The sequence below is a fragment of the Cyprinus carpio genome, chromosome A3 (assembly GCF_018340385.1).
Source record: "Cyprinus carpio isolate SPL01 chromosome A3, ASM1834038v1, whole genome shotgun sequence".
NCBI lineage: Eukaryota > Metazoa > Chordata > Actinopteri > Cypriniformes > Cyprinidae > Cyprinus > Cyprinus carpio.
The window spans coordinates 24,335,102-24,359,788 of NC_056574.1; the positions used below are offsets into that span (position 1 = coordinate 24,335,102).

The following is a 24,687-nucleotide window of genomic DNA, read 5'->3' on the forward strand; positions in this document are numbered from 1 at the left end:
AGAATGTCTCCATTTCAAGGTTTTCATGGCCTTTGGTTTGGTATAATAACACGTGTTGAATTTGTACTGGACAGATGAGCATTGAAACATATATGCCTAAGATTACTCAAACCCTGCTCATTTTTTTATTTATCAATACTTTGTCTCCTGCTTTCTGCTCATGGCATCCACTGTCAACCTCTTAAATTGACAAAAGATGTTTAGTTAATACAGTTTTGGGTACCAGATAAAATACAGTTTTGTTTGATTTTTTTATATGAGACAAGACTGTATGTTTGTTCTGGGTATCAGACAAAACTCTGCTGACAATTTTGGATACCGGACAAAACAGATCTGGACTGGATCCAGTATTCCTGCCATGGAGATCCCATTCTACACTAAGACAGCTCAAATATTTTTCACATATATTCATATATAGTGCATAAAGATGCAGTCTATTGACATCAAAAGCATGGGTTCTCTCGGCTCTCATAACTGTCAAGTGAGAATGAGACATATGGTTTAGTGCACAAGACAAATGGACCACTTTTATGATGCTTTTTGTCCTTTTGGAGATCCACTGAATCCATTATTTTTCACTTCATTGTCTAGAAAAGAGAAATGCAAATGCTCAGCTTTCTGATTTCATGAAAGATAGAAAGTCACACGAAACTGGATCATGAGGGATTAAAAATTTTATTTTTTGGGATCAACTAAACTACCTTTAAATGTCATTTAAACAATCATACACTTACACACCAACACAAACATGAATTTATACCCGTTTACAGATACAAACACACAGACATAGACTCCAGGTCAAGTCATCACAGGCGTTCACATGAGTACATGAGAAATGCCAGAGCCCAGGGGGGTTAGCAACACATAATGACTAACATAAAACAAATGACTCCATGTCTGGGCATAAATCACAGGCCAAACAATAATGTGCATATTAAACTGAAAAACTGTCTGGGAAAATGGCATCATTAAGATTTAGAAGCCGTATTGAACATGTTTGCCTCCAAGAATGAAATCTTTCTGCCTCATGATTAGAAGGGAACGTCAACACTTGAACATTAAGAAACACTGTTCTATTTGCAGTGCTGCTGATGTTTGAATGGGCTACCATACCTACACCTCACCATCATCCAAAATGCATTTGCCTTATCCTCAACCTGTCTCACTTGTTGTCCTGCCCTATGTTCTCTCCTCACTTCCAGGCTTTTCTAGCCCCCATATCTATTTCACTCCACGGTTCTTCTTCCTTCTCTACTTTTTCCCCTGTTTGTCCTGGAATACTCCCTGCTGTTTCCTCAAGAGACCCATGCCCTAAGAGCCACAATGAAATATCACAAAGCTCTCTCCCTCCCTTGTGCAGATTAACCCCAGAGCAGTGGCGGATCGTCAGGGGCGGCAGGGGAGGCATAGCCTCCCCAAAATTTTGATGTGAAAATGAGAGGAGGACTATTTAAAGTTAATAAAACTCACAATTCATTTCAGTTAATGTCTCAGAATGTGTATTTTTTGTTTGTAATTTCACAGCTGTAAGACCATAACATGTTACTGAAGTTTGAAATTGCCGCTTTTCTATCGCGAATGTGCCGAATCTGCTGATGTATTACAACCGGTAATGTTAGAGAAGGGGAGGTGGAGGCCGGGACAGCGCTGAACTCTCGTGCCTCAGTTGGTAAAAAAAAAATTAGCCAATCAGCATCGAGTGTTCACTTTCAGCGCTGAGAAGTGTTGAGAAAACTCTCTTTTAATGCAGACTTTTAAGGGATGAATGTTTGCTTCAAGTGATAGGCCAGGTAAGTGAAATTATATTATCTTGTTGTATGTGTGTCGCTTTCTTTACATTTTCTGACTAAAAGCAACCAAAATGCCATTTTAAAGTGGTTAAGCAAATAATAATAATAATAATAATAATAATAATAATTGGCAGGGATCCCAGACCAATACAATTACTGTGCCTCCTCTATTTTAAAACCCACAAGCCGCCACTGCCCCAGAGACCTGCATCCAGAACAGATCCTCACACACATGATCATGGGGTATGACCTGAGGTTCTAGCAATAGATCATCATTACAGGGCCTTTAGCTGGCCTAGAGTCACAGACAGAGAGATATAAGAGGCGTGAGCCGAATTAAAAGGAGCAGCTACATGTATCATAGGCAGAAGCCCACCTGCACATCTTTTTTTTGTACCCCATCCCTCTCTCGCTCTGTTACATCCTAAACAGTTTCCATAGTTTCCTTATACACCTCATGTCTCCCTCATGTTCTCTCATACTGTTTTCTTTTTTCTTTTCTTTTCTTTTTTTTTTGTTTTCCTTTGTTTTCTGCCTGTCTGCTTTACCTGGGTGACATTTTAAAGTAGGGATGTCAGCATGTCAGTAGTTGATACCAATAATTACTACTATAACTTTCACAATTCTCTGTAGCATTTCTGCTAACAGAAACACACACACACACACACATATATATATATATATATATATATTATAATATATATATATATATATATATATATATATATATATATATATATATATATATATATATATATATATATTAAAGAGATCTTTACATAAAATTCAGTTAAATAAAATGGTAAAATGATTCAATTAAATATATGTAATTATACAAAAATATTACATAATATTATAATTTATTATAAGAACAATACATTCAAATTGTAAAATTAAATTGAAACAAGTATATAATGTATTATAAATTCACCAAAATAAAACTCAAAATGTAAAAATATTTTAAAAAATCTATATAAAACAAATTAATATCCTAAGCTTTTCCAAAGTAATTATGCACGTAAACAATCAGTGTATTATCTAGTGCATTCCCATGTAAAAGCATAAGCATATATATGCCTCCCAACAAAGCAAAGCAGGAACAAGAGACACCACCTCCCAATCTCCCGACTATGCCGTGACTCATGCACTTCTTTCACGCTCCACAATCTCTGATTTCCCCTTTCTAGTAAGCAAAAGACTGCAGGCCTCACAAAACAACAATCAGATAAGAATTGGTGTAAAAATAGAAAATGCGTTGATTATTCTATAGCGTATGTACCCTTTAATTTTCTCATTCAGAGCTGACAAGTGACACCATCAGCAGCACGAGTCACTGAATGTCTAATCTTAGGGCTTAGGGATGCTGTCAACCTATTGTGATGAATGAGAATGCTAAAAGAAAGCAACCAGAGCGCTTCAAAACCCTTCAAACAGTGTTGAATACTTAATTCGAATTGGTCAGTCGTGGTGTTCTGCTGTCAAATATTGTGTATAATAGCTGCTGTATTTTTTATTTTAATTTTTTTACAGTTGTCCCTGGCAACTGATTTCCTACAAAGCTGTGCTAGTGTTGTGTTTTTGCACTCTTTTTTTCCCCTCACATATTAAAAAATTCCAACTTAAATCAATACTAAATGTCTGGGTCCCTACAGAAATGTTTTACCATTATTGCGCAAAGCAGATTAGCTGCAGCTCTAGTCCTGTGTGGCCTCAGGGAACATCGGTCTGATTTGTCCGAGGTGTTTCAATAGCAGACAAACTCTCAAATTCTCTGAAGATCTGTTTATCAGCCTGCAACACTATAAAGTACTAGAAAAATAAGCTCGGGAACAATTTCTCATGCAGCACAGAGAGTGTGAGAAACAGGATGTCGCCTCAGATATTTAACAAAAACTGTGAATTCAAATCAAATTAATCAAAATTCAAGCTAATAGACTCAAACCTGCATCTGTTTACCTTTTGATGACATAGATGCAATTGAACAATGTATTTATGTTAGTCTTATTTCATTTTATTAAATTAATAGGGCGATAGAGGGAAAGTTCATAATTTACTCTCCCTCATGTTTGTCAGATTTTCAATCATGTTTGTCAAGAAAGATTCCCAGCAAACAAAACAACTTAAATTTCATATGGCTTTAGAAAACTTGGACTTTTATGATGATTTTATGTTACTTTTATAACTTATATATTTAAATAAGTATAAACATATATTTTCTGAAAATAAACAAAAAAAAATGAAAAAAATAAAAGAAAAAAAGAACACACTGCTTAAAGAATAAATGAAAACTAATTTAAAATGTGTAAATAAATTGAACAAATTAACAATGAAAAACACTCAAGCATTTATTAATCTTAAGCCCTCGGCTGGTAATTGTTTCTCATGTGCACGTCTGTAAAATAAATAAATTCCCATGGCACCTCAGTAATAAAACTCATGGATTCAGATTGTGATTTATTCACAGTGGAGAAGCGAGTTCTGTGATCCTACAAACACAGGAAGGTGCTGCTCACGTGGCCAGTCACATGATTACTGTAAATAACATGTCATGTGCTTGGAATAATAGGAAAAAAAATTATATTACATATTTAATATTAATATTATTGGTTTTATGTCTTGCATTTTATCTCTCAAAATGATTGATGCCATTAAAAATGTGGAAATTAGCAGAAAATTAATGCAACCTCTTATTTACATAATGTAAACATAAAGCTGCTTGGTTTCTATTTTTATGTATGTAATAGTGTGCCTATATAATACATATTTTAAATTGTATTGCATACCTGTTGCTGCCATAATAATGATCAATTTCAAATGTGCCTCTCGCTGTGGTGGAGCAGTTATGGAATATTTTCTTGTAAATACTTTCCAGCATTTCAGTATTTATTTTTGTATTATTATAATTTATTTTTTTCAGTAATAAATATGCAAATTACAGCGAAGTGCAACAGTTATTGTACGGTGTTCGGCAGTGGTCAAAAAGGATTTAAACATTGAGATTTGAATCGCTTTCTTCTTGTAAACTCAGAGGTGTGGATTTGGACAGCAATTAAATATCACACAACCTTGGGTTTGTTAAAAAAACAGTAGGTAATTCAGCCGGGATTTTTACGCGGGTATTGGGAGAAAAACACTGACATTCTGGATTCGGACGGCAATAAAATCACAGACTAACCCCTGTAAATGTTGAAAATCGCTTGCGTCCCCATGAGAAACAATTACTGTCCGAATCGGCTTTAGTGTATGTCGAATTCAACATTTACAAATATGTTATTAAATTTAAAAAATGTGTAAATAAAAAAATAAAAAAATTGCTAAATAAAAAACTAAAATGCAAAAATAATTCAAATAAAAAAAAAACTAATTATTAATATTCTCAAGTTTTTTATAATTTCAATGCTTTTTATGGTGCATTTTACAACTTTTCAGCTGCTGGCCCCATCCATGTTTACTGCATATAAAAAAGAGCAGCATAAACTTTCTTCAAAACATTTCTTTTCATGTTCCATTGAAGAAAAAAATATATTTGTAAGGTTTTGGAAGACATGAGGATGGGTAAATGACGATGACAGAATTGATCTGAGAGTGCATTACCCTTTAATAAGAGTTTTCTAGTGTTAATTAAGCTTACAAATGAAATGAAAGTTCTGCTTGTTTTATTAGCTATCAAATGTTTAAATGGGACTGAAATGCGTCATGCTTATTGAAGTGAGGTGATTCATTCATCTTCATGCAGCATTTCTCTCATGATGCAGTTCAGATGAACAGGTGCTGTGTTGTCTCTGATGAATCGATTTAGATTGAGCTTTGAAGATGGATTGATCTAACCCTCTGATCTCTTGCATCAGGCCTCTTGTGTACAAACAGACTTAAACACTAAAGAAACACATGGTTATATCTGTCAGCACAAAATCCAAGAGGCCTTTTGGGAAACAGGAAAATGTAGAAGAGAAAGAGACAGAACAGAAGTTGTGGGTGCCTGTATCTCAACTCAAACCCAACTTTAGGATGAAGTGGGCGTAGCACGTTAACAAAGCAGAGGTACATCCACCTCTTCAAGGTGATCTCATTGTTTTACACTGGCCTCTTACCCGCCACTGATGCTTTAACATCCCACTGAGTTTTACAGACACCCCTCTCCCAATGCATTTGGTACGGCCCAGACACCCACACAGCGCTGAGGCTCTCCAGTGGGACTGGGCTGTTGTTGAGCGATGCGGGGGGGGTGAAGTCGGAGGGGGAGTCTAGCCTTCTGCTGAGTAAATATTGACTCTGAAGCCTGATGTGGAAGCAGAGCTGTGTGAAAGAAGGGAATGACAGAGGAGAACACTGTGGACTTCACACTCCGATGTTACGACGGTGTTATGTTGCATTACGTGTTAAGCTACCCTACTTCACGAGGCATTCATACAGGACATGGTGTTGCATTAAAAACAGCACAGTGTCATAGAACAGAACTGATTATTCAATTAATTGAACAAATCTTCAAGAATTTGTGTGCTTTTTGTGGTAACACTTTACAATACGGATCCATTTGTTAACATTAAACAAACAATGAAAAATATTTCTAAAGCATTTATCATTAATAGTTTGTGTTCATTTCAACATTGTTAAAATCAAAAGCTACATCTGTTAACCTATACTAACACCAAAAAAATTTGAACATTATAAACTAAATTAAACAAATATAAAAAAAAACTATAAACAATGTAAACAAAGCTTAGCCCATAGTTATTAATGTTAGTTAATGTATTAATGGGACAAATGGGACTTTATTTAAAGTGTTAACCAGCAAGTTGTGAATGCAATGGTAAATGATTTCAGCGTATATTTAGTTTAAACATATTTATAAAATATATTTATATGAAATTACTTAACATAAATGATTAATAATTACTAAAATATCATGATAAATAATTCAACATTATGATTAGCGAGAATCATGCAGCTCTACCATCTAGCACATTTACATCGAAAAACAAACAAGAAACAGCACAGAGATGCAACAACACGTCCTGTGTAAACGGTCCCTATTACTGTGTGACCATGGAACTAGAGAGAGAGAGTAACTGAGACAAAGAAATGAGGTGGAAAGAGGCAGGGTGAATGTTTCCCTTGTATTCATGGGTGCCTTATCCCTAAGGGGACTGTAAAAATAGAAATACTTAACATGGTCTATTTAACCATGAATGTCCTGAGATGAAGGCATATTAGACAGTTTTCCTAATCACTTGTTGCGATTCACACGACTACCTGTGCCCTGTGGGTGTCTCTTCCCTCACAAAGACGAGGGGAGGTGGGTGAACTCTGCATTGTTTCTTCACAAGACCACTCTGGATCTCTCCGGGGATGCTGACGTTAGCCCAAGACAAAAACCTGCTTTCGTGTTGACTCTTGAGAGCCACTGGCATCTCATTAGAGGAAAATCTTGGAAGAAGGGGTTATGATAAAGTTGGCGTCACTTAGACTTAACAGAATGTTCTTCTTAAAATGAAAAAGGGTCATTTATATCTGGATAACTACAGCTGGAAGTCTATACAGTAGGGATCCACGATAATGACAAAAATCATAATTGTCGATTATTCCCTTAAAATTGTGATTGCGATTATTAATTACGATTATCACAGTTTACACTGAATGATTATTGTTTCAAGCAACTGCGTTCTATATTTTTTTTAAGAAATTAAACAAGCTGAAAACACTCTAACTGAAAAACCTTTATTGCTTCTCTATAGAATTAAGCCTCAAATGTCAACTACACAGTACATTGTTTGGTTTCTTCTTTATTAAAAAAAAGTAATAATAAACATTGTATTATAATGCTATGCTAAAACTAAAATGAAAACAATGGAAAAACCCTTAAGATAACTTGTAGATAGAATAAAAAAGCACATCATAAGAATGCACAATAACATAATTGGACTTTGAATGATTAATTGCCATTTTAGAGCGATTACATAATTGTGGCATCCGTAATTGTAATCGCGATTAGGAATTCGATTAATTGTGCAGCCCTACTGTACTGTACATCCACATTTAGTGCTAAGTTACATCTGGCACAACATCAAGAGGACAAATTAGGTACTGTACATCAGAGACCACAAAGGCCTCTTCATTTAATACAAAATCTCACACCAAATGCAAGACATTGGACCCACATTAGAAAAAGAGTGAAAAAGAATGAAAAGAATTTGTTTTTAACAAATCATACCTCTCTCTCTTTATCACACACAAACACATTGTTTCACTTCCCCTCTCTCTCACTCTCAGGACAGCTGAGCTGGATGCTCCCCAGCTGAGTCGGGACAGATGGTAAGTGTTGGCAGGGAGAGTTAGACAGTGAGAAACTGAAGCAGTCGAGGCAGAATGGGGTAAACCGTATCCCTCAATGATAAACCTTCAACATGCACACATTTCCTAATCCCTTGGAGAGATTGATGACCTAATCATTTCAGAGCTGTCACAATGTTTTCAAATAATGTTGGCTAACAGTGTGAACAGATTTGGTTTTTCACCAAACAAGACAAACATATAAAAAAAATGAGCTGCCTATCTGAAATCACTAAGGATGAAAAAGGAAAAACAGCAGAAGCAAATAGCAATCCGTTAATCTGGATATCACATATGCATTTCCAATGACGTGAATGGATAACAGCACTAAATTAGCTTCCTACCCAACACTAAAACTGAATCTACAGCTTAAAACATAAAACACAACCAGTGCAATTCTCAAACAAATTATAGTTATGAGTTTATTTTTTAGTGAATCAAAGCCATACAGCTTGCAGCTTACTGCGTTATAGTATTTTATGAAACTTTGGTTAAATTAGTTTGTAATTTAGTTATAGTGATGCACCGAAATATCAGCAAACGAAATGATTCAGCCACAACATTTTGGCCAAAATAGTTTTAAAGGACAATTTATTAACCAAAATGTTTAAATTAGCACTTTGAAGACTGTTTTGACTGGTTCAGGGTCTGTTTCATGCATACAAAGTAGATAAGCTACAACAGGTAAACATGTCTGCAGTGTGTTAAAGATTCAAACTTCCTATGTTTTTATAGTGCTTATTTTTCTATTACTTTGATATTTAACTGCAACAACTGCTGAATGCAACTCTTAAAATATTTCATTAGGCATAGCCATGCATAATAAAAGATGTGATTAGCCAGAATTATGCTTCTGTATAATGTATGTGCACAAGTGTGTTTAGGTTCAAAACTACTACTTTTCAGTGATATGTTTTCATTGATTCAGTATGTTTAGCAAAAACAGTTTTTTCCCATGTTACAAATCAATGGGCTTTCAAACCTCAAGACGTAGCTCAACATGATCGATAAACATTTTTCAGACAGGGTGTGCGGTTTAGATACACGAGTAGCTCCAGTGTTTATGATGTTGGAGTTTTTACAACATTGGTTTTAAAAATACAGAGATAAAATGGCAAAACAGAACTTTTCGATTTTAGATCATTTTGTAAGTGATCCAATATGACCCCATCTCTCAGTCAGCTACACTAATGCCTGCATGCATTAAGAGGCTGTGCCTTATCGACCAGCACACATGGGACATAAGTGAATTAAAGAGAGAGAGGAGTAAACAAAAGGGGGTGAATGAGTGAAAGAGAGGTTGCATGTCTTGATTCAGCAGAGGCTGAATACTAGATTTTAGATTCACTTCATAAAGATTACATGCATTCCTGCAGTCTCTCACTCTCAAACCCACTGGAATGACACACAGGAGAAAAAATCCTCTATGGGAATGTCTGTGAGCCTACAGAGGACAATAAAGCGTAATTTCTTTACATTTATCACACCCAGTCGAAGCTGCAGGGGAAACGCAGAACTCCTTACTGCGTATCATAAGAAACCGAAGCCACCAAAACAAACAGCCATGGAAAACAAACAAATGCCCTCCTAATCCCTCCCACACATACACATATGTGTATGCACATGCTCTGAGCCCCTCTACACATCACCGTCTCCACACGTGTCTCTAATTGAATCTGGATTACAATAGCTGAGATTGATTTGGAAAACAGAGCATGAAGATGCCAGCCACAATTAAATTACCAATGCATTAAGTGAGGTCACTTTGCCGACCACAATCAACATGAGCAGACCTGTTGGGCTCATAAAACAGGTGAGCAGGAGGCCGGGCATTTTCTCCCCCCTCGGAGGCCCGTTAACAGGGTGAAATTAAAGAGGGGGGATCTAATTAACCCCAGCCAGGAGGGATTACAGCTGCCGGTCAGCAAGTTCAGCAGAGTGGATCACTCGGAGCACTTCACATTTCTGCCCTGTTCCTCTGTCAGTGTTTCTGGGTATTTGGCTCTGCCTTCCTATAAAGCTGAGATTTTTTCTGCACAAGACACAGCAATAAGACTTTATAGCACTAAGGGCCTGATGAGGAGAGAAAATACGAGAGATTGACAACAGCCAGGGGCATCACATTATTATGTATATAATAATTTATATGCTGATTTATATGTTTTCTCCTTTTTGGCCAATGAATGACACTCAAAATACGCATGTAAGAAGATGGAGTTTGTAACCATAACAACAGTGCAAAAACATACAAAACAAAATATACTGCTGTACAGCATTTCCTGCAGACTGGGGTGTCTAACACCCCATCTTTTTATGAAATCCCAAAACATTTTCACACTGGCAAGCAAACTTTTTCAGTTGTGGGTAGAGAGTCTCTCTTTCATCTGTTGTCTCCTTGAATATGATTTTTTCAACAGCACTAGTAGCTACACAACATGTCACTGTGGTCTTCTTTCCATTTTATGACAGATGCCAACCAGAGTTAAGGTGCAATCCTGCCACCTACTAAAGGGGTTCGCACATCGGACGAGAAGTGGAGTGCCATGCCATGTCTTTAAAATTGGAACACATTGTTTTCACCAGTGGCTCCCAGCTACAATTCAGGACATTTTCCATTAAATCAGATTATATTTGCCCCAAATTACTGCTAATGTACATCATGACTTCACCCTAGGCTGGAAAATTGTCTTTCTATGACTTAAAGTATGTAAATTTCATATAGAGAGCTATAATAATATATAGAGCTTTCTCTTTCCATTTGCTTTCCCACTTTGTTCATTGAAGTGACCTTTTGCCTGTTTTCTGGTTAGATTGACTGTTTTGGACTGCTGTCATGAACTGAACACGATGTGTGTGCGATATCTGTGAGTTGTCCTATAGGCGTGATTCTGCGCTTCTCATCCGGTGTGCAACAAGAAAGAGTGTCAAGCAGATTGTTACTGGCACAGGATTATTTACAGTACTCCCTTATGTGAAATATTAATATGATATCAATATTTCAATATTGGAATTTTGCGACCACTCTAGGTGTACCTATCACATACTGATTTTTTAAATTATGTGTTTGGGACATATCTAAATTTGAATCCTTACAACTTCCACTGTTGGTCACAGGATTTTTGTAAAATCAGTCAACTCTTTGGAGTTTTTTCTCATGTTTCTGAGAGAGTATTTCTGCTTTTGCGTTCCCATGCTGAGGACAACTACATTTGATCACTCAAAAATAATTTGAAAACGCTATTTGGATCACTGCTCCTTATTACACAAACAAACAAATAAGGTCCATAACAATTGGGGATGCTTCCTCTATTACAAGCAAACCTTGCACAAGCCATTTCATTAAGTAGTGGAGACATAATCATCCATAGCAAAAAAGTGGTGGAGAAGGAAAATGATAAATAACACTTATGACTAGAGTTAACCAATGAGATGTATTGCTGGTAAATAAAATATTTTAATCAATGGGCTTTCAATGGGCTGCTAAAAATTAACATTCTGAAAAGGAAAGATTTGCATGTAAACTATAACAGTGAATAGAACATTTCATAAAAACTATGATTTTCTCACACGATTTCTCACACAACACTAAAAAATAATACTACATGTAGGCAGAGACAAATCATATAGAACAGTGAAATCACTCACAGGAACATTAAAATCTCCTCCATCTTGCCTACACTCAATACAGTATGTGACAGGAGACAGATCATGCATGATCCACTGTCTGCATCCCCTCTGGTAGTCACTACACTGCTCATTTGCATAACTTTGTCACTTAGAGAAGCTCCACATACAAACTCTCCTACTCATGCCAGTTTAAACAGTCAACTCTAATCAAAAAGGACTTCTGTGAACTTTTTTAGCAATTAAATCTGACCATTTTGAGCCCTGCTGAAATAATCATAGATTTCTCACAAAACACCAGTTATTTGGAGCTGCAATGTCCAATTTCAGTTTATCAAAGATCATTTAAAAAGGAAAAATAAAGTTTGACTGGTACAATTGATAGGTGAGAGTGCAGCTAGGGATGTTGTGCCCTCCACAGTTGAATGGAGGCAGATGATGTCAGTGTTCTCACTGAGGTCCTCTAGCAGCACCTGCAGCTGCTCTGTATACAGAGTGTGCTGCCTACTTTCCACAGTAAACAGCTGCTAGCCATGAGGAATATTTCACATTTGCTGCCTCCTAATTCGATCAATTAGGAGCAGTTAAGAAAGAGAAGGGTGTGATTTGGTTCACAGATTTTGCAGCTAAACACAGCACTAATCTCCTACCATCACAGCAGAAAGATGAGAAGAGAGAGACAGACTGTTTTTTAGACTGTGTTTTACATTCAAAACTAAGATTAAATCTCTATATTTTATATGAAAAGTTAACAACTGCAAAAAGATAAAGGTGGCAATTTTTAGAAGTACAATAAATAAGCTAAAAAATACAGTATATATACACTTCGGATGTGCATTATTTTCTAATAATTCAATGGACCAGAGTCAATAACAAATTTGCTAATAACAAAACTGTAAGTTCATTTGCTTCAAAAACAGTGCAGTTATTATCTCGCTAGTGAGAAATGACAAGTAGCTTAGTTGTTAAACTATTTTACTGATAAAATCGTCTGAGCAGCACTGACAACATGTTTCGTTGCATGTGTATGTTTCCATGTGTGCGAGTGTGTGTCTGTACTGTATGTGTATGCGTCTGTAAGGGAGACCGAAAAAAAGAAATAGAATGTGCTTTCCGTACATAACAAAATGCAATTTTGTGACAAAACATGGAAATAATTAGGTGTTTTTATCTTGTTGCTTACTATATTTATTTACTTGGTCAGTGTTGTTGTGGGTTTTGGTTATTTTGCTGAAGTAGACTGTAAGGACCTTTGAAGTAACTGAAATCATTTAGTAAAGTGATATGAACGTGTTAAAGTGTTAACCCTGCTACATTAATGCAAATGACAGATTTTTTCTTTATTGCCAAACAAAATAAATCTGTCTGGACTTAGTTTCACAGTTTCCAAAATGTAACCTCACTTACCCAGAGGCGGTGCTGAATTTCAGCAGTTGTGAGCGCAGACAGACACCAGCACTGATAGTGTGCCCAGGCTGGAGGACAAATACACACATGCACGTACACACATCCTGACAACTTAACAACAAACACAACCAGCTTTGCCATACTGAACCTCAGTGTGTTCCTAACTATGAACACCTAATGAGTTCGAAAGAACCTTGGGAATTTCACTCAGTTATTAAGACCCTCAGCAACAACACAACATAGAGCAGGAGAGGCGCTGAAACAGTGCTTTTATGAATTTACTCCAATGGGCCGGATGTAGCAGCCCACCAGGGACGGACTGGGACTAAAAAACGGCCCTGGACTTTGACTAGGCCCGGCCCAAAGCAACTGGCGCGCGGAAATGCGAAAACAACAACAATAACACCTGGCATGAGTGTCACAAGACTTTAATTGTGGCTCATGATACTATACCATCCAAATTATAGCAATAGCACTGATGTTGACTAGATGTTGAGCTGGAGTGGGTGTCTTTCTCTGCTCTTGGTCTAAGCTTAACCTGAATAAACAAATGATGGAATGGATTAAAAAAAAAAAAACGGTTTTATTCCAAGATAGCATGGATAGCTATTCCATGCTGTCTTAAAATGAATTTATTACCTAATAATCTTAATTAATTTATGCAGTAATTAATCTTACTGCACAAATAATAATACCACATCTAAATGAAAATAGACCATTACAAATGTAACTTCTGTATTCAAAATCTTCAAAGTTTGTAAGCATTAACTGTAACATTACCAACATTTTTAAAAGTAAAAGCACAACATATTTCTTAATATTAGCTACTGCATGTGGCATTTTGCAGCTAAAATGTTGAAGTTTAGCTGTTTTAACTACTGTATTCATTAAAAATGTAGCAACCCTGAATATCACTTCCTAACATCATCCCTAGCAAGTAACTCTCTACTTGCCCTGGATCTGCCTACCTACTTGCCCTGGATCTGCCTGTAGAACCAGCTCATCTTTCTGCACCACAACATCATCAACATCACCACAAATCTGTCAAAAACATATCAGCATAGCTAAATGGCTCACTTCTTCACTGCTGCTAATATTTAACTGCGAGGTGCTGCTGCTGGCTGTGCTGCTAAATATTTCAGTTAGTTTGCGACATTTAGCGGCCTCAGTTTCTACATTCCGCAATTTTTTTTCTCTCGCCTTCTCAGCCCCACCCTTTTCTTTCCGTTTTTTACCCGCGGCCGCGTTATGCATATTGTTTGTTTGTTTCTATACTTCTTCTATCTAGTCTTTGCTGTTGGTTTCCTACTCTTCCGCTTCTTCTTCTCCTTACCTGGCGGCCACGGCCAGTGCAGCTGGCATTCAACTTAAAGGTGCATTTCTGCCACCTACAGTACTGGAGTGTGAAACAGATTAGTGGGGAAAAAAACAGGTGATGACTGCGCGCGTGGCGGGTGGTGGGCCGGCCCGCCAGTGTCCTGACATTTTATCCTACCCGTCAGATTTTCCTACCAGGGTTAACTGCGCATGCGCACAGCAATACCGCGTCCTTTTTCTCATGATAAACAACTATATTTAACGTATTTGCATTAATGTAAGTATAGGTTTAGGGTTGGGGTAGGTATAGGCTTTAATAAAACACAATCTAATACGTAGAAAAAAATATTTATTGCTGGTTTCCTGTAAATGTATCCCTTCTTGCTTCAACCGCGAATATAACGCATAATTACTGTATTTGCATTACTGTAAGGGTAGGTTTAGGGTTATGGTATGTGTAGATGTTAATAAATATTATACTAAAATATTACTGCAATATTAATTTATGGGCCAATGACAATTTGGAAAGAAAATATTTACGGGGGAAATAAACTGGCAGCTGTTGCTGACAGAAATTTATAATTTAAAAAAGAAAAAGAAAATGCAGCCATTTTGGTGACTGTATATTTAACAGACCTTTACTGTATGTACATAATTAAATATAATGAATAATGAAAATACCAGAAAAATATCAGTTTGTTACTGTAAAAAGTACTGGTTGTACACATTGTACACAAGAACACATGATTTGTTCATAGAAACTGGCCACTCCAGCAACTATCTTTAAATATGAAAAAAAAAAAAAAAAAAAAAAAAAAAATAACATACAATTGTTAACAAGAAGAGGACACTAACTATTTTCAATAAAATTAAACAAATGTACCAAATGTGATTGCTAATACCAAAATTGTGGGAATGCCCATTTAATAAGGCAACTGACTTAATAAACCATTATTTTATCGGCAGCATTTTTCGTTGTCGAATTGTACTACCCACTGTTTTAATGGGAGGTAGGAATATCTGACAGCGTAGGAAAAATCAACAGAACACCGGCCATCCTGGGGTACCGGCCGTTCTGTGATTCTCCAGATCACACAGATGGCCAGTCCGCCCCTGCAGCCCACTGACCAGAAATGTGGTATTAATCCATCTTAAGCACATTGACATCTCTCCCAGGTAATATAGAATGAGCTTTTTGTAATAATAACAACTTGCACAAAAGCTACACGGTCATGAGGGAATTCTGCAGTGTTTTTTGGTTTGGGTAAGGGATCAGGGGTGGCTGGACTCTGGAGTAGTGATTTGTCCAGAGTCACTTTCTCTGAGAGAGCTAAAGAGCACCTGACTAAAGTAAAAGACCCTGCAGTGAGCTTACACATGTGTATATTTGTGTGCAGAGAGCGCAGACTTTACAAAGTCAAAGTCAACAACAAGGTATCTTTATTAGTACCTGAAGGTAAATTTGTTGTGCAGACAAGAGATTCAGCAATCCATCCATAAGACATACAATACTATAAATATTAAAACATAAAAAAAGACATGACAATGTGCTTCTACACACATCCTCAACGCCCGCCTAAAATACATAAAGTAACCATGCATAGTGAAGAGTGTCATCTCCTGCTTTTTCTATTTATTAGTTCTATAGCTGTAAGTACAAAAGTATTTCTATATCGTCTAGTTCTCCACCTAGGAGCCACGAACCGACATCCAGAGGGGAGGAGCTGATACTCATAAAAATCTCTAATAATAAAACTCGCCTTACGCTGTAAATGGTTAGAGTAAAGACCTGCTAAGTTAAGTTGTGGTTCGCCTATAATCTTACTTGCCCAATGCCCACCTAACAATTTTATTCATAGAATTTTTGTTCTTCAAAGACAAATTTACCAAATCATGCCACAAGGGAGAACGACAAGACTGATTCAATAAAAGCCCAATAAAAAAAAAGTCATCATAGATTTATCAATGTGAAATCTGGACAGCTTTCTGAGGCAAAACAGATGCTGATTTCCTTTTTTATATACCATCTCACAGTTCTTTTCAAAAGTCAATTTGGTATCTATGACTGTCCCAAGATATTTGTTGCTTTCTACACAATTCACCACCTGGTCTTTAATGATCGTAGTGTCCTAACATAAAGCACAAGTTCTAAAATCTATAATCATGTCCTTTGTTTTAGTTGTATTTCACTCCAAATAAGATGCATCACACCAGGTGACAAACTCCACAATAATAGGACCATGACTGGACTCATTATCGTGTAGCAAACTCACGATAACTGTGTCATCAGCAAATTTCAAAACAGTCCTATTTACATGCTTACTTTGGCACATATTAGTATACAGAATATAAAATAAAGGGGAAAGAACACAACCCTGGGGTGAACCAGTGGACGAACATAATGGATCTGATAAAATACCATTTACTTTCACCCTCTGTGTTCTATTTGTCAAGAAATTCAGTATCCAACCCACCAAATTGTTGCTCAACTTAAAATGCTCTATCAATCTCATAGCTAAAATGTGGGGTTGTATAGTATTAAAAGCTGAGGAAAAGTCAATAAACAACAGACTAGCATGAGTATTTCTCCCTTCCAGATGCTTAAACAAAAGATTAAGTAGAGTAATTGTAGCATCCTCGAGTCCTCTATGTGTCCTGTAGGCAAACTTCATAGGGTTGAGAGCTTGCTCAGTTTGCCATACAGTCAAGTCTTCATAAGCTTTTCAAATGATTTCATTACAAGAGAAGTGAGGGCAATTGGCCTGAGGTCATTTAAAGCCTTGGGACTATTATTTTTGGAGCCGGAATAATAACAGCCCGCTTCCACAAGTTAGGTATATGTTGTGGGTATAAAGACATATTGAAAAAAATTCACAAAAGATATAACTTAATTGCCTTGCACAATAGTTCAGTAATCTGCCACATATATTGTCTGGACCAGGACTTTTATTTAACTTTAAAGAAATAAAAGATTTTTCAACTGCTCTTTGCTCTAGGACGAGATGATGATTATCTTTAAATTTACATCTCAATTCCTCAACTTCATTCTTAAAATCAAACTAATCAAATCTCAAACAAAAAATATTTAGTGCATTGGCAAATTCACTATTTGACCTGAAACCATCCATGGCAATATCCGTTCTATTCACATTTTGCTGTATGCCTACTATAGTTTTCATACCAGACCATGCTGAAGCAATATTATTCTCAGCCAGTTTATTCTCTACTTTAGTTTTTTACCTTTGTTTAGCTTTTAGCATTTCCACTTTAACCTCCTAAGTGAAGAGCACTCAAGCAAGTCCTTGCCTCTGCCAGTCCTTATTGGCTGTTAGATTATCATACACTCTTTTGTTCTCTCTTGTATGGTATCGGGAGCCTGCTCTGCAAACTCTAAGCCGCGCTACATGCCTACAACAACCCGTCTCGTCATCTGTTTCTCGCACATTCTCCCTCTGTATTCCTCATTGTCTCTCATGATCCATGCATGCATAAATCATATAGCCTACCACATGGTAAATATTTAATATATTATCAGCACTGAGTAAAATGTAATTTCAGGACTTTGTATGGTGGGGATGCAGCTTTTTAATGAGTAATCTGGCTGTATGTTTATAATCAAATCTATCTAAGCCATGATTTTATACATAAATCATTGCTAAAGAGCAATGGGAACCCAAGCGTAGCCAGGTCAGCTAAAACATTTATGTTGTAGTATTGATGTCCACCGATGAAATATTACTGCAATATTAATTTATGGGCCAATGACAATTTGGAAAGAAAATATTTACGGGGGAAATAAACTGGCAGCTGTTGCTGACAGAAATTTATAATTTAAAAAAGAAAAAGAAAATGCAGCCATTTTGGTGACTGTATATTTAACAGACCTTTACTGTATGTACATAATTAAATATAATGAATAATGAAAATACCAGAAAAATATCAGTTTGTTACTGTAAAAAGTACTGGTTGTACACATTGTACACAAGAACACATGATTTGTTCATAGAAACTGGCCACTCCAGCAACTATCTTTAAATATGAAAAAAAATAAAAAAAAAAAAAAATTGCTGAATAAAATAACATACAATTGTTAACAAGAAGAGGACACTAACTATTTTCAATAAAATTAAACAAATGTGATTGCTAATACCAAAATTGTGGGAATGCCCATTTAATAAGGCAACTGACTTCTAAAAACAATATTATAACAATATTTGAATGTAAATAATTCCATGTTAACAAAAATAAATAAATAAAAACATAAAAAGATGCAGTAAAATCTGGTAATTGTATTTTTACTGTTAAATAGTACTGTTAAAAGTAAAAGTAAAACGTATGAATTACTTTAATTACAGGTGAAACGGGATTTACGAGAAAATCATTAATTAAATAAGAGCAATTAGATTTTAGAGTATCGCGTTTGTGACAACGTAGTTGTGAAACAGCTTACGTCATAACAGTTGAGATGTCAATATCACAATGTAGCTTGGTAAATGTTTTGTCTCTAAGCAGATCATATTTGTTATAATGGTCCTGGAATGTCTGTTAACAAGCAGATTTGTGACAATGCAGCTTTCGTCTGACAGGTGGCCTATAGTTCAGTGATGGGCACGATCTGAGCCAGCACTGCTCACAAACACTGTGGCAAAGGTGTTACAAAAGCTACAAAAATATTCAGAACATTCCTGCTGTTACACTTGCGTCAACATAAACCGGTGTCTCCGCAGTCTCCTCACAAAGCTAATCTAACTTGTGAAATTAGCACAGCGTGAGAATTTTTCCATTCTAACTGTTGCGCTGAAATATGACTGTCCGTCTTATAAGGTACCTTAGAGTTAGAAACGCAGACAATTAAACGCCATACTCTTGCCGTTTTGTTTAAGCAGATACTTTTCTTTAGCTTACAAGTTTCTGTAAGACCAAAGGCATGACTGCGACCATACAAGTGTCCTCACATCGTATTATTGACTTTAATTGATCCAAAAAAATCTGCATGTTTAGTTCATCATTTAAACGAGATAGATTCTCAATTGTTCTAATCCGAAGCAAAAGCGCTCCGCGTTATTTCTGCAACGGATTTGAGACAAAATTTTCCACAAAGATTCAAACGAACAGTATTTCACCAAAAAAAACTATCGTCAGACTGTCGTCAGGGTGTACTTGAGTAGTGCCAGAGATATTCAATATGAGCAAAAGACCGTGTCTATATAATAAAGTGATGGATACATGAAACATTAACTGCAATAAGGGGTTGTCTTACCTTCTCTGACATCAAAACTGAGTGCCGCAGGGCACTAAAAAAGAGCGACGTTGATTTTAAAAAAAGAGGATCCTATATGAAAAAAGCGTCTAATCAAATTGATGCAAAATTACAACTTCCAGGTCTGTGACAAGCAAATGTCATTCTCCGTTCTTGCATTACATAACCTCTGCTTAACCGTCCAAAAAATAACTTGTCTTCAGCCAATTACATTACGAGGCCAACTCCGTGCTGAGTCTTTTACGTATTTTGACAAACGATTTGTTCATTTAGACCAAGAAATTAAATCTGTGTTCCCACATCCTGAAAATCCAAGTCATCGCTGTTATCCGTTGATGTTCTTTCCATTTTTTTCCCAATGGTGTCTACTCCTTAAGTTTGACACGAGAATGCAGCCGATTTGTCTGGAAGGGAAATAAGATTCAGTAGTCTGACCGTATGTAGGCTATTATCTCCGTCTGTTATTTTAACTTACTGGTCCCTCCTATTACTTATCAAAATTGGATTTTCATTCTCCTTAGGTGCAGAAATCTTCCCAAATCCTTTCCCACACTGCGCATATATTCCCAAAGAAAAAAGAAAAACCGGTTTCGTCGAGAGGTTTGGTGGAAGGGAGCGAGTTGCATCGCTTTCCTTCAGTGTTCTTGCTTCAATCGCTGGGGGATGTTTCTCGGTTATCTGCACGCTCAATAATCCACATAAAACGCTGTGTATCCTTAATTCCAAACATTATGGGTCGAAACTCATATTTTATTATTCAGCTATCAACTTGGGCACCCCCGCAGCGTGATCACAGTGCTCCAGCAGGTGAATTCGCATTGCCTCACGCTCGCTGAACTGCGGAGAAGAACTCAAACTGAGCGACGCGGATCTGAGCGCGCACTGACGCGCCTGACGCTGGCGAGTTCAGAGTCCCTTTCACCTGCGTCTCACGAGACGGGGCATGTTCGGTGCACACACATGAATGATTTGCTCTCGATCTGTATGTACCGACAACTCCCCTTTTCTTCTGTGCCACTGCCACGTCTAAAAGAATCTACGGGAGAAGATGAGCGAGAGAAAAAAAAACACTATTACGCGTTTGACGAATCTTAAAACACGCAGTGAAGAGTTGTGGCACATTATGCCGTGCGAGAACATCCTATATATGCAGTTGCGAAACAAACAGTGCTGAACGCAGGTATAGCTCATAAAATTGATTGTTATCCATTTTTATTATTTATGTAACGCGTATGAGTCTTTGTAATGAATAAACTATGTGCTGTCCGTTATGTACAATGTGTGCTATTGCGTTTAGAGAGACAGAACTGCAAAGTCGACTCGTTAATCAAAATCAATGCAAGAAAACGATCAGTAGTAATGTAACAGCCGTTTTGAGGAACATAATTTGGCCATTATGGTGTAAAACAGACTGATATCTAATGCAGTGCACAAACACGTAGATCTATTTTACTAGATTGTGAAGGCGTTTTTACACAGCAATGTCATGCAAATGCTGCATCTGAAGTGGCTTATATTTCAAGAAAAGGAGCACTTACAAAGCCTGTTTAATTCTGCATTAATTAAGCATTTACACAGGTATTACAGCAGAAGTAAGGGTTATGAAATTAATGTTTTGAATATGAAACGCGAAATGAAACATTAAAGCAATTTTTAAAAAAATAAATGAAATTGCTTGTCATGTCAAAAACAAAGCTTAAGGTTGATGTAATGTTCCATATTTAACTTGGCTGTGCAAAGACTACTAAATGACTAAATTGCTTTTTTATACTTCTCTCCATTAGTTTAATCAGCGAGAGAGGGTAATAGGATAGTATTTTTGCCTACTTTGCACAAGCTGTTGCGTACTATTTCAGCACCACGGACAGAGACCAAGCGGCGCTGTCCGTGGTGCTGCACGCATGCAACACATATCTGATGCCTGGGCACGTGTGATAAACCGCGAGTAGCTGATATGTGGTTAGAAGCTCTCAGCTATACCTTAACTGCAAAAAGATCAATTTAACCATTTACATCAAAGCAGTGTATATTTGAGCACACAATCCCTATCCTCATTTCAGGAAATAAACCATGCTTTTTGATATAAAAAAAAATACATGTCTGTTATGCACAATTTCAAGCGACAAGGTGAGATCTCTTTAGAGAGCCAAACCTTTGGGACACTAGAAGTAATTTCTGCTAAATCTTAAAAGACGTAATCAACCATGACCTGGAGGTGCACTCTTGGAGTTACACACCAAAGAGTGCTTACTGGATCTACAGAGGGGGCAAAGCAGGACCAGGCCTCAGTAGATTCAGTGCTGTACACATTACACAAAGAACAGGGCCATCTATTAGCATACAAAGCCACTAAAAAGTAAATTGTGTAACCACTAGTGACATAAAAGCACAGCTGCAAAAACTTGTTTAAACTAGTAGAAATTTAATAACATTACTATTATTAGACTTCACCTTCCCCTTGTCCTAGACAATATCCAGTTTTATTACATCTCAGCTCCTATCTAAGCTGTGATGTAATAAAAATATATATTTTTAACCATTTTAATCAAGATTGGTAACATAAATAATTTTAAGATGTATTGTGGGTCCCCTGGAAATTTGCAGAGGCCCCCTAGTGAGCCCCTGAGAAACACTGCCTTGAAATTATTATTAAAGTATTAAAAGCAGTTAAAGAATTTTGGCTGGATTTAAATAATGGGATATAGGCACCATTAAGATCCCCTCAGAAAAAAAATAAATAAATAAACAATTAAATTAAGATGGATTTGACTGTGGATTTGGTATTATTCACTTATTTCAAGAATGAAAATAAACGAATAGTTCCTTGAGTAGTTCCTTCTGCGGCCTTCCAAAAGCCAGTCTTTCAAGGTTCACTGAACTTGCAATTCTCTAAAATAGAAAACAGGTAAAAATAGGTAAAAAGGCTCTGCTTGTCATCGGCTACGCAACCCCCTCTGCTAAATAGGGTACCAGCACTAGAGCCAAGCCAAAAGCCTTCATGAAATATTCACAGCAAAGGGGCGTCTACAGCTGTTCTCTTTTTGTTCAGAGAACAAACCAAACAATGCATCTATTTTTGGGTTCTATTCCCACTCTCTGTACTGTCTTTAATCGTCCATCATCAGAGACAGTAAGCCAGAGCTCACACATCTACCAATCCACTATCAAATAGTGCTACCTAGCATCTTACATGTTCAAATGCCACAGTCAGCTGATCCCCATTGCCCTAATGCAAAAGAAGAGTAACCATAGCGCAGATGCTTTTGCCAGAAAGAGAGTTGAGCACTCCCACATCCTGCTAAAAATGGGGAGTAATCACACTATACAACTGTAGTCCATGCATATAACACTAGGTGTTATTCAATACACTGTCACAAATAAAAGAAACACTTTACAGCAAGGCTGTCATTCATTATCATTAGTTCATGCAGTAGCTAACATATTTCATGTGATATGAACAATGAACAATAATTTACAGCATTTATTATCTTTGGTTAATGTTGATTTCTACATATCCTTATACATTATTGATATTTTAAGTTTATATTAAATTGTTATGAGCATTAAATAATGAACAATAGTAAATGTACACTACAGTTCAAAGTTTGGGGTCAGTATGATGTTCTTGAATGTTTCTGAAGAAACGTCTCTTATGATCAATAAGGCTGCATTTATATGATACAGTAAAAACAGTAATGTTGTGAAATTTTATTACAACTGATAAAAGTTAGTTAAAAAGCTAAAAATCTTTCAAATGAAATTCTTTATAACAATATAGATGTCTTTTTGTCACTTTTGATCAATTTAATGCATCCGGTCTGAACAGAAGTATACATTTCTTTCAAAGTGTTATCAAAGTATTATCACAAGTCTGAGAAATATCAGCAAACAAGGTCAAAGTCATATTTCTCAGAAAAAGTTCTCAGTAATTTCAGCAAGTGAATCAGCAAATAAATAAATTAATGCTCTCCCTTCTCATTCTTCATAAATGGTTTGCATGTGTCCTCATAAATCTGGCTCTGAAAACATGTCTGCCTTACTGAAATCTGGCAATAATCCAATCCCATTATAAAATGGACTTCACAGATGTTGCAGCCTGTAAAAAGTCATTAAAAAGCATATAAGGGTGAACTATACCTGTCTATTTTAAAACATACTAATAATAAAGTTAATTATGAGATCAACATGGCATACATTTTTCCAGCACGCTCCCTGATGCATCACATTATTCGTCCAATCAGAGTTGGTCTCAACTGACAGCATTAACAACTTCACTGAGATGACGAATGACCTCCTCCATCTCTTGACAGACATACACAAGCAAAACCAAGTGGAGGAATGTGAAATCTGGCAGGCCACCAGCACCACTAGTAAATTTTGCAACTCACGCAACTCGAACGAACCCAGCTTGCGTTCCTCCCCCTGCAGAGATATTGAGGCAAGCACTGATTGGTGTTCATTCCCCTAAACTGACCTGCATTATCCCACCTGCTGTCATACCATTCCCTGCCCCACACACAACCCATCAGACTTGGAGGGAAAGTAAACAGAAAGTAGTTTGTTCTTCCATTACGGCCATAATTCTATTATGGCTATTTATGGTATCGATTCTCCAGTGAAGTAGAGAGGAACAAGTCATCCAGGCTGTACAGGAGGGCCACAGAGGAGAGGCGGAATAAAAAGTCAGCCATCGCTAACCCCAAGTGACACAAATTACTCTGAGTGACATGAGCATTCTCTAAACTCAGTGGGGAACGATGATGTGGCATTGATTAGAATTATTCAAATGTCACTCCTGTCTTCTGAAGGGTAGAATGTGAGATGTCAATGCGATTTTTCATAGCGCTTCATCTTTTTGAAGATGAGACAACAAAATTAGCAGCACTCTTCTCTTCCTGTCCAAACCTGCTCTGTAGTCATGAAGTGCTTTAGGGAAATACAGCAGGTTGCCAACTCTTC

The 24,687-nt window shown here is 36.7% G+C and overlaps 1 protein-coding gene across 1 annotated transcript in view; it reads right to left on the reverse strand.

The window, feature by feature from the left end:
* LOC109087914 (voltage-dependent T-type calcium channel subunit alpha-1I-like) overlaps positions 1–20,788 on the reverse strand; it is a 175,744-nt gene extending 154,956 nt beyond the window's left edge. The window contains 1 exon segment of the mRNA XM_042725491.1: positions 19,729–20,788. The gene's annotated coding sequence lies outside the window, so the exon portion shown is untranslated.
* Between the last annotated feature and the right edge of the window lie 3,899 nt (positions 20,789–24,687).